The sequence below is a fragment of the Peromyscus maniculatus genome, chromosome X (genome assembly GCF_049852395.1).
Source record: "Peromyscus maniculatus bairdii isolate BWxNUB_F1_BW_parent chromosome X, HU_Pman_BW_mat_3.1, whole genome shotgun sequence".
Lineage (NCBI taxonomy): Eukaryota > Metazoa > Chordata > Mammalia > Rodentia > Cricetidae > Peromyscus > Peromyscus maniculatus.
The window spans coordinates 115,472,280-115,483,091 of record NC_134875.1 but is presented as its reverse complement, the minus strand read 5'-3'; the positions used below and the strand labels follow the sequence as shown (position 1 = coordinate 115,483,091).

At 41.1% G+C, this 10,812-nt stretch overlaps 1 pseudogene; it reads left to right on the top strand.

Annotated features, from left to right (window-relative positions):
* The first annotated feature begins 7,391 nt into the window (after positions 1–7,391).
* LOC102922950 (large ribosomal subunit protein uL23 pseudogene) lies at positions 7,392–7,862 on the top strand (annotated as a pseudogene).
* The last annotated feature ends 2,950 nt before the right edge of the window (positions 7,863–10,812 follow it).

Genomic DNA, 10,812 nt, shown 5'->3' with positions numbered 1-10,812 from the left:
AGGTGGCTTGTAGACCCTATAGCTGTAGTCTTTCCCAAGAGGTCACACCTAGGGTTATCTACTCACCCTGGTTCTTTGGATCAGTCCCTACATTAAAAAAAAAACAGGTAGAGAGAGCCAATAGCTATCCCAACACATTCCTCTTTTCTTTCTCTTCTTTCCCTCCTCTTTGTTTAGTGAGTTACTTACCACAACAAGTAAAACAGCAATAAAGCCTTTTTGACATTGAAACACAGATAAGGAAGTATCCTTAAATACTTAAGGGCTTTTGAGCTGAATATTTTGCCAAATGGATTGATTATTATTTATGTTTGTTCTCATGGAAACTCCACTTCAGTTCTTTCCCAGCATGTGAGCAGCTACCCTATAATATCGTATAACTGGATCGGCCCAGATCACTACAGTGGGAGAAGCCAGGCATGCCTTCATACTTAAGCATTTCTATTTTTACAGTTGTAATGATCACTAATGTGTTTCCGTTGCTTCTGTTCTCGAGTGTTTCCATCCTCTATCTTGTGCATTAATTAAGATCATCCTAGTTGCGCTGAAATTTCAATGGTATAAGCAATCAAAGTTGATTGTTCTCTAAAATAATGTCCAATAAGTTGAGGGGTTGGGGAAGTGGTTGTATCTCTGCTCTTCAAAACAGCCCAGGGACCCAGACCACCAAAGAGGATCGTATAAGTAGTTACAATAACCTACACTGTTTCCTCCTACACTCTACTAGCCATCACTCAGTTGCACCTAATTATACCTAACTGACCACAAGGGAAGATAGTGTAGTCCAGTTGTGTGGCCAGGAGAAAAGGAAACCATTGTGGTAAAGAAACAGCCTTACAGACTCCATCACAAAGCACACATTGTCTCCGTGGTCAACTGAACTTCACAACAGGCTCAGTGAAAACTTTCTGAAGAATAAATCTCTATGTATAAGCTCACTGCCAAAAGTACATTGTGAGTGTCTGTTAAATGCTTCCAATTGGCTTCATTTACTGGAGAACATGCTCATTCTGTTTTAAGAAGTGGTAGCATAACAAAATATGCAGATTATGTAGAGAGACTGAAGAAGTTTGTCTCTGAAAAGAATATATGATTCAAATCGATCCATCTTTCTTATAGTACTTTTGAGTATTTAGCTAGCTGATTCATACTGTGACTGCCCATCAGAAAACAATGGACAACCTTCTGGATGTACACTTCAGTTTTGCTGAATTTATGGAACAAATCTCAGACATAATTATATAGTATTAAAATTCGGTGCTCTTGTAAATTGCTTGTCGACAGGTTTACAGTTGCAGTTTCCAAGTGGAGATCTCCAACATCGTTTTGAAAGTGCTTGCTGCTGCAACAATAGCTTTAAAAATCCACTTGTATTTTGCAAATGCCTTGTAGTCCTAGCTATTGCTTCCCCATCTCTGCCAGTTCCCATCCAGATTTTACAAGTGAGGCATCCGGAGATGAAGCTCAATGGTTTGCTCTCCTCTGCAATCCTGAGCAAGCATCACTCCCCGGTATCTCAGTCTCTAACTTCATCACCTTTCTTGTCAACATATTTATGAAAACATAGTTCTCTACACTGACAGAATCAAAAGCTTCCATTTTGTGAATGTCTGTTCATATGCATGGTAATCATATTAACAAAGCATATTTCCAAAACCACCTTCAAAAACCTTTCAAGGATACCAAAGAAAAACGATGTCATTCAAAAATCTCCTTTAAAGTACATTTACATAAGTTAGCTCGGTTTTTCTCCCTAGGTTTTGGGGGTTTGTTTGTTTAATTCTCCATTCTTTCTGTCAATCATTCTCAAGGATGGTTGACTTTATTCTGCTAACTTCAGTTTAGCTACCCACACTGGGATTCTTTGCAGAGGACAGATCTGGAGAACAGGATTCAGGTTCAAGCTCCAGAGACACACATGAATGAACTTTTGCTCCTCTTTGAATAAGTTATATACAAGAGTTCTATGTCCATGTTCTACAGAGATCCTCAGCTCATCCACTCATCTTGCTGTCCTTTGTGTACTTCTCAAGTGCACACTATATATGGGGTGCTTGATTAGGTACTGAGCATCCCATGATAGACAAGACACAAAATGTCTTTCCCCTCATGGAATTTCTATTACAGTGGATGCAACAGACAAATATACACAGTGGCATTGTGGTGGTTTGAAGAAGAATGCCCCTCCAATAGGCTCATATATTTAAATATTTGGTTCCCAGTTTGGGAAGTATTAGGAAATGTGGCCTTGTTGAAGGAGGTGTGTCACTGGGGATAGGCTGTGAGGTTTCAAAAGCCCACTCCAGACCCAGGAGCTCTCTCTCTCTCTCTCTCTCTCTCTCTCTCTCTCTCTCTCTCTCTCTCTCTCTCTCTCTCTCTCTCTCTCTTCTGTAGCATGAATCTTAAAAATTCTTATTAATAAAATCAAACCCGGAGCCAGGTATTGGGGTGAATGCTGGAAGGTCAGAGAAGCAGAACAAGCCACACCTATCTCACCTTGCCAATTCCTCAGCTGGTCCTGTTTCCTCAGATGGGAAGCCTCTGAGTCCTCATCCAGAATGAATCTCAGCTGAACTGTGTTGCTCCAAAGCCTGAAAGCTTAACCAGCCAAATGCTTCTAGTTTCTGGTTCTCACACCTTATATATCTTTCTGCCTTCTACCATCACTCCCTGGGATTAAAGGCTTGCTTTCTAGGATTAAAGGTGTGAGTCAACTTGCTTGGCTGTATCCTTGAACACATGGATTTCTGCCTAGATCTGCCTCCCAAGTGCTGGGATTAAAGGCGTGTGCTACCACTGCCTATCCTCTATGTTTAATATTGTGGCTGCTCTGTCTCTGACCCCAGATAAGTTTATTAGCATGCACAATATTTGGGGGAATACAGTTCCACATTCTTCTTCTCCTTCTCCTTCTTCTTTTCTTTTCTTTCTTTCTTTCTCTCTCCATGATGGTCATAAACTCTAACTCTCTGCAACCATGAGCCCCAAATTAAAGTTTTTATTTTATAAGTTGCCTCAGTGATGATGTTCTGTTATTATAATAGAAAGGTAACTAAGAGAGGCATATTCTATCAATAATGAATGATGATTTTGTGACTTCTCCTGTCTTAACAGTAGTAGCCCAATGTAAACACTCACTCTCTACTATTGCCCTTATAGTATCTGATACTTCAAAAGAGCTGTAGAATAATAAAGGGGGAAAGAGACACAGATCATTGATTGAAATAAAAATATTGTATTCTGGTAGTTTCTATTCCATCATTTTGGCATTGCATCCCTCCTCTCTACAACCCAATACAAAATGATAGGATCTCAGGTAATTTCTGTTATGTTATTGATTTTCTTGACATTATAGGAACACATATTTTGGAATCCTAAGGATCCTGAGGTATCATCTTCTGTAGTCATTTTATTATACAAACAGGGAGGGTTGTGTTCAAAGAGATAATTTGTTCAAGGTCACACAAGTAGTTGAATAAGAGGTGGGACCAGATTCCAGCTCTTCTTGTCCCAAAGAGAATAGAGCAGTGAAATCAACACATATTGGAATACTAATAAGAAACCTTAGCAAACTTAGCTACATAAAGCACAGCTTTAAGCCAGCTGTGGTGAGGCACACCTTTAATCCCAGCAATCCAGAGGCAGAAGCAGGCAGATCTCCATGAGTTTGAGGCCAGGCAGAGCTCCATAATGAGACCATGTCTCAAAACAACAACAAAAAATAAATAAAAATATAGCTTTAAGGTTAGAAACTCAAAGATTAGAAAAATGTATTTTTTGTTTAGGGAGTCATTTTCGTTTTGCTTGGTCTGTTGGTTTGCTTCTATGTTCATTTTGAGAGAGGGTCACCTTATTCTGTAGCCCACACTGGCCTGAGACTCACCCTGAAGCACAGGCTGGCCTTTAATTCTCGGTAATCCTTTTGCTTCTGCCTTCTGAGTGCTTGGGTTACAGGTACATACCATCGTGTCCAGCTCCTACAAATACCAGCAAGTGCTTTTCCTTTTTTCTTTCTCACTGCACCGTGCTTCTTTAGAGAAGAAGTTCTATTTGCATTACAGAAGTTCTCTTTATTCTAACAAATCCAGGAAACTGAATCTGTTTCTAGAAATTGGGGAAACAAGTGTCTTAGTTGCTTTTCTATTACTATAGTACAATACCGTGTTCAAGGCAGCTTATAAAAGAAAGTACTCATTTGGGACTTACAGTTTCAGACAGTTAGAGTCCATGATCATCATGACGGGAGCATGACAGCATGCAGGCAAGCATGGTACTGCAGCAGCAGCTGAAACCTCACATCTTGAGATGCAACCATGAGGCAAGAACATGCAGGCAAGCATGGTACTGCAGCAGTTGCCGAAACCTCACATCTTGAGATGCAACCATGAGGCAGAGAGAAGGAGAACAGTGGGAATGCCATGGACTTTTGAAAGCTCAAAGCCCACCTCCAGTGACACACCTCCCCCAACAAGGCCTTACCTCCCAAACAGTTCCACCCACTGGGAATCAAGCAGTCAAATACATGAGCCTATGGGGGGGGGCATTCTCATTCCAATCACCACAACAAGGTAACTGATAAAAAGAATTCAAATCAGTGTAGTTCCCTCAAGACAAATCAGTTGATGTCTTTCTAAAGATCACTTTCATAAAGATTTTTTAAAAATCCAGCTGTCTATGATTTAGCTAACAGTAAACAAATAAAAAGAAACCCAAATTTTCCCAGCAGTACATGGGAAAACTTAACTAAAGATCAAAAAGTGCAAACTAAAATTTCAGAATGTCATCTTTTAAAAATTTGAATATATAATCAGGAGTCTGTCTCAAAGGTCAATCCCCAGCACTTATGAGTATTTATAAGGTAAGCATACCACTGGACAGGGGGGCATGCATATTTATATAACAATTCTGAAGTTATTATTTCAAAAAAAATTTTTCAAGAGCTCCTGAAATGTTCGTGTCTTTTGACTAAGAAATGTACATTAAGGAACTAATGCTAAAGGGAAAGTGTTTGAAATCCCACCAGTGGTGCTTAGGCAATTACATTCATCATAGTGCTATTTTTGATATCAGAAGGTGAAAATGGCTGGCAAGATAGTTCATCAGGTAAAAGTGCTTGCCAGGAAAGCCTGACAACCTAAGCTCAATCCCCAGAGCCTGACTCCTCAAAGTTGCCCTTTCACCCCATCCTGGCATTCATATGTGTCATACACACAAACACACATGCACACACAACAACAGTAATAATAAAAATTTTTGTCAGAGCTGAGGACCGAACCCAGGGCCTTGAGCTTGTTAGGCAAGCACTCTACCACTGAGCTAAATCCCCTTCCCCAATAAATAAAAATTTTAAGATAGAAAAATTAGCCCACCAAAAATGACTATGAGTACATAAAGTATGGTGTATCACTACCATGTGGATTGTTTTTAACGACTACTTAATTATATATGCCAAATACAGCACAAAGTTAAATCATAGATTATCATCCAGAGATAATTTGGGGTTTGCTCACTTCCACCTTAGTGGAGAAAATATGAGCCCCAGGTTCAGGGAGAGACTCTGCCTCAAAAGCACTAGGTAAACAGTGATAGAGAAGGGTACCTAACACCCTCTTCTTGCCTTCACATGTGCACACAAGTGCATGCACCAGCACACACATGTGTCTATATATTCACACACACACAGAGAAAAAAAGATAATTAAATCTTAAAATATACCTGGGGTTGGTGAAGGTATGAGGAGAAGAGAGGGTAGAGGGAAGAGTGTGACCAGAATACATTATATACACATGTGAAGTTATTAAAGAATAAATCATTTTTAAATTTAAATAAATATAAATATATTTATTATATCAACAAATAGTCCAATGAATGGAATAGACAGTCTTGAAAGAAGAAATACTTGAAAAACGTTCAACATCCTTAGCCATCAAGATAATACAAAGCAAGGCTGCCTTTCGATTCTCTCTCACCCCAGTCAGAGTGGCTATCATCAAGAAAAGGAATTATAATAAATGCTGCAGAGATCGTGTGGAAAGAGGGGTGCTGACTTGATGCTGGTGGGAATGTAAAATGATGCAGCCACTGTGGAAATCATTGTGGAGGTTTCTCAAAATAAATAAATAAATAAATAAATAAATAAATAAATAATAAAATAAAAAAACTAAGACAAGAACCTTTAGGTAGATACCTAAAAGAATCTAAGTCAGAACTCTACAGAGATACTTAAACATCTGGCTATTGCTGTAATAGTCACACAAGATATGGAGTCAGTCATTACTCTATACAGGAAAGAAAGAATGAAGGGAAAGAAAGATTGTATTCATCCGTATGGAAGAAAAAAAGTGCCATCTGGACTAGTTCTGTAACTGGGTGATACAGCTTAGCCAAACTGACAGATAGGTCAAGGGCAACCTGTGGATGTGTGTAGCTAGAGTTTTCCTGCCTTGCCCACAGTCAGGACAAATCTTTGTCACCCGCCAGTCCCACAGCTGCTCAGACCCAACCAAGTAAACACAGAGACTTATACTGCTTACAAACTGTATGGCTGTGGCAGGCTTCTTGCTAACTGTTCTTATATCTTAAATTAATCCATTTCCATAAATCTATACCTTGCCACATGGCTCGTGGCTTACCGGCATCTTCACGTGCTTCTTGTCATGGTGGCAGCTGGCAGTGACTCCTCCTGCCTTCCTGTTCTTTCTTTTCTCCTCTCTATTAGTCCCACCTATACTTCCTGCCTAGCCACTGGCCAATCAGTGTTTTATTTATTGACCAATCAGAGTAATTTGACATACAGACCATCCCACAGCAGATGTGTTCCACAAGGTACATAGCAGAAAGGAAGAGGGTTAAGGGTGGAACAATAGCTGGTAGTGCTTTAATAGCTGCCTAAGAGCAACTGTTCCATAGTAAGGAAATTTGAAACATGATTGGTTGAACAAATTGAAGCCAATTATTTTCCTAGTTAAATGAAGATGGGGGGCATTCTGAGCAGGAGGGGTGGGGGACTTACAGCCCTCAAGATAGTTGCTAGGCATTAATGTATATTATGAACAGAGAGTGTAAATGAGTTTATGCATCTGGACAAAGATGTCTGAGTGAAGTGGGGCAGGCAGGGGACCACCAAGTAGAGAGGCTTATAAGCTAATGACTTTAGAGTATATTAGTAGTAGTTTTAATTTTATTCAATAGGTCACTAGAGTTATTCAGAGCTTTGTAGAATGGGAGTGTTCTCATCCAGATAAGAGTTGAAGAAAGTATTTGCACTGCTAGGTACAGGATGCTTTGAGCAAGGAGCAGAGAAGCCAGAAAGGATGCAGGCAGATCCTGAAAGTCATCAATTCTGGTATAACTTAAGTGGGAATGAAAAGGAAGCAAGGCTTTCCACCAAGATGGTGCCACATGCAAAGAAGGAAGCTCCTGCCTCTCCCAAAGGCAAAGCAAAGGCCTTGAAAGTTAAAAAAGTAGTGCTAAATGGCATCCACAGCCTCAAAAAGAGGAAGATCCATATATTACCCAGCTTCCAGTGACCCAAGACCCTGCAGCTCCAGAGGCAGCCCAAATACTCTCGAACGAGCATACCCAAGAGAAATAAGCTTGACCACTATGGCGTCATCAAGTTCCCCCTGACCACGGAGTCAGCCATGAAGAAGACAGAGGACAAGAACACACTTATGTTCAGTGTGGCTGTCAAGGTCATTGAGCACCAGATCAATCAGGCCGTAAAGAACCTCTAGGACATTGATGTGGCCAAACTCAGTAATACACTTATAAGGTCTGATGGGCCAAAGAAGACAAATGATCTACAGCTGCCTGCTGATTATGATGCTCAGGATGTTGCCGACAAATTTGGGATCATCTAAACTGAGTCCAGTTGGCTAACTCGAAATACACATTTTTTTTTACCATAAAAACAGAAACAAAAAAAGAAGAAGAAGCAGGAAGGGGCTGGAGAGATGACTCAAGAGCACTTTCTGGTCTTCTAAATGACCTGAACTGTGTTCCCAGCACATGTACAGTTCACAACTGACGTGTAACTCCATCTCTAGTAGATCCTTTGTGCTTTTTTGACCTCCATTAACACACACATATGGCATACACACAGAGAGAAACACATAAATTAAAAATAAATAAATATTTTTTAAAATTTAAAAAGGAAGCAGGAAAGCCAAGCAATACTTTAGAGAAAGCAATGCTTAGGAGCTGGGAATCCAGCTTAGTCAGTAGAATGCTTGCCTTGCAAGCAAGAGGACATGAGTTTAATCCCTAGGAACCAGGAAAAGTCAGCTGTAGTAGCAGGCATTTGCAATCCCAGTGCTAGGGAGGCAAAGACAATCAGCCCATGGGTAACTGCTGAGCAGGCAGCCTAGCCGACTTGAGGACCTCTAGGCCAGGGAAAGACTGTCTCAAAATAAGATGAGTGACATCAAGAACAACATGTGAAGTTGGCCTTCGGCCTCTACATGCATGTGCACACACACTAACGGGGAGAGAGGTGGGGAGGGAGAGCTTGATAGAAGGAAAGGAAGGAAGGAAGGAAGGAAGGAAGGAAGGAAGGAAGGAAGGAAGGAAGGAAGGAAGGAAGGAAGGAAGGAAGGAAGGAAGGAAGGAAGGAAAATGCCTACTGGCAAGCAAAGAGAGATGACTTGAAAATTGGGAAATGGGGCCTGTGAAGTTGGTTCAGTGAATAAAAGCAGTAGCCACACACTAGCCACGAAAGTCTGATGACCTGAGCTTAATCCCCAGAAGCCAGATAAAAAGCCAAAAGAGATGGAACCCATCTGTAATCTCAGCACTGCTATGGCAAGATGGGTAGCAGAGACAGAAGAATCAACCAGAAGTTCTTGGGCCATCTAGCCTGGTGTATGAAGTGCATTGTAGTACCACAGAAGACACAAAAGAGACCCTGACTCTGCAAGGTAGAAGGCAAGAATCAACTCCTGTAAATTGGCCTCTGGTGGCCATACGTGCCCTGAGGTACATGGGCAGTAGGTATGCATGCACTTCCATGCATATGCTTTCTCTCTGTGTGTGTCTCTAATTTTAAGTTGGGAAATAATCACAGAACTATCTCATCATATTAAAGATCCAAGTTACTTTTTCAGCCCATCCAACTTCAGGCATCAAACAGCTCTTTCATTCCAAGCAAAAATTGGAGGTTCTTTGTATAAGAGGGCAAACTGACACAAACTCCATCCATCCCACTGTGCCACTGGAGAAATGCTTACAGTAATATAAGAATTGCAAATAAAATAGAAGAAGCTTCTCAAAGGAAAAAACTAAAAAGGGGGATTTATAACAAGGACTAAAAACAATATCATTGAAGAAATCTATAGGAAGGCTGTGTTAATAGCTGAGATAAAAAGAATGTCTTTAAACACCACCATCAATGAGAAGCTTCATGGGTGCCAGAAATCACAGAAGAAATACAATACATACTTTTTTCTGCAAAGCTTTGGTCCCCTATCTTGGCATCTAGGCATTTAATAGAAACATATAAAACTGTGTTTTGTTCTCTATCATAACCCCCAACAAGGACACCTCTGCAAATTTTCATTTTCTAGAACTACCCAACCTCTCAGAATAAATAGAGTAGACCTTCTACATACATCATGGACTGAAGGAATGGATGTTGCTCTTAGAGTTGAACGGCCCAGACCCTGACCTCACAGCTGACTCCATGACAACAGGACGGTGGTGGCGCACGCCTTTGATCTCAGCACTTGCGAGGTAGAGGCAGGTGGATCTCTGTGAGTTTGAGGCCAGCCTGGTCTACAGAGTGAGTTCCAGGACAGGCAAGGCTACACAGAGAAACCCTGTCTCCAAAAAACAAAACAAGCAAACAAACAAACAAAGACTGACTCCAAGAACCAGTTCTCCTTTCTGAATCTGCTTCCTTGCCTTTAGAATGGAGAAAATTTAAGGTAAAATGACATGATTAAATATATTATGGAAATAAGCATTTGTGGACAGGGAATTCATGAAGGCAGGCATTTCAACCTGCTCCAGCCCTACCTCAGGTAGGGAGAGCTAATAGGAGCCCTATATGTGAGCAGGGCTAAGAGCTATGGTAAAGAAAATTCCCAACACGTTGAACTGAAAACATGGTGCCTAATGAACTTTTCCAGGGGAGATATAAACAAATGTCCACTCACTCCAGCACCAATGGCAGAGCAAAGTACTAATTCCACCCAAATCAGACTTAGTGAACCGATGAGTTTATTGGGGCTATTTACTGGAGCATGGGGTGACCCCAAGACAGTGACATCACTGAAGATTCTCACATCAGCCTGGGTAACAATCTCCAAAAGCAACATAGATTGAGTCCCCACTTAAGCTCACCATCCATATGCGCATACTCTAGCACCTCAAGAGACTGTGTAGCTGGAGCCCAATTACATGCAGCTGGGAGGGGCATGCAGGAGAGAGTGGCTGAGATCTCAGATGAGGATCTAATGACCCTCCCCATTTCCTTTTTCTGTGAGGAAATATCATCAGGCTTTGCCCTGCAGGCCTCTTGCGAATATTCACAGCTGTTCTGATAATGATGGCAATGTTAGGCTGCTATATTCAGAGGTCCACATTCCATAACACACAGAATCTCTGGGGTTCTGAAGGAATGGAGGAGAAGCACATATGGGCTGAAACTATAACTCCGTGGTAGACTGAGCCAAAAGTTTAAAGAAAAGCACCTATAACCCAGAACTTGGCCTCCTTCCTCATCCCCCACCCCAACTGGTTGCCATGGAAACCCCTAATCACACTTTCAAGGCTTCATTAGCGCTGCCATTTTGACTGTAATAAAGACAGAAA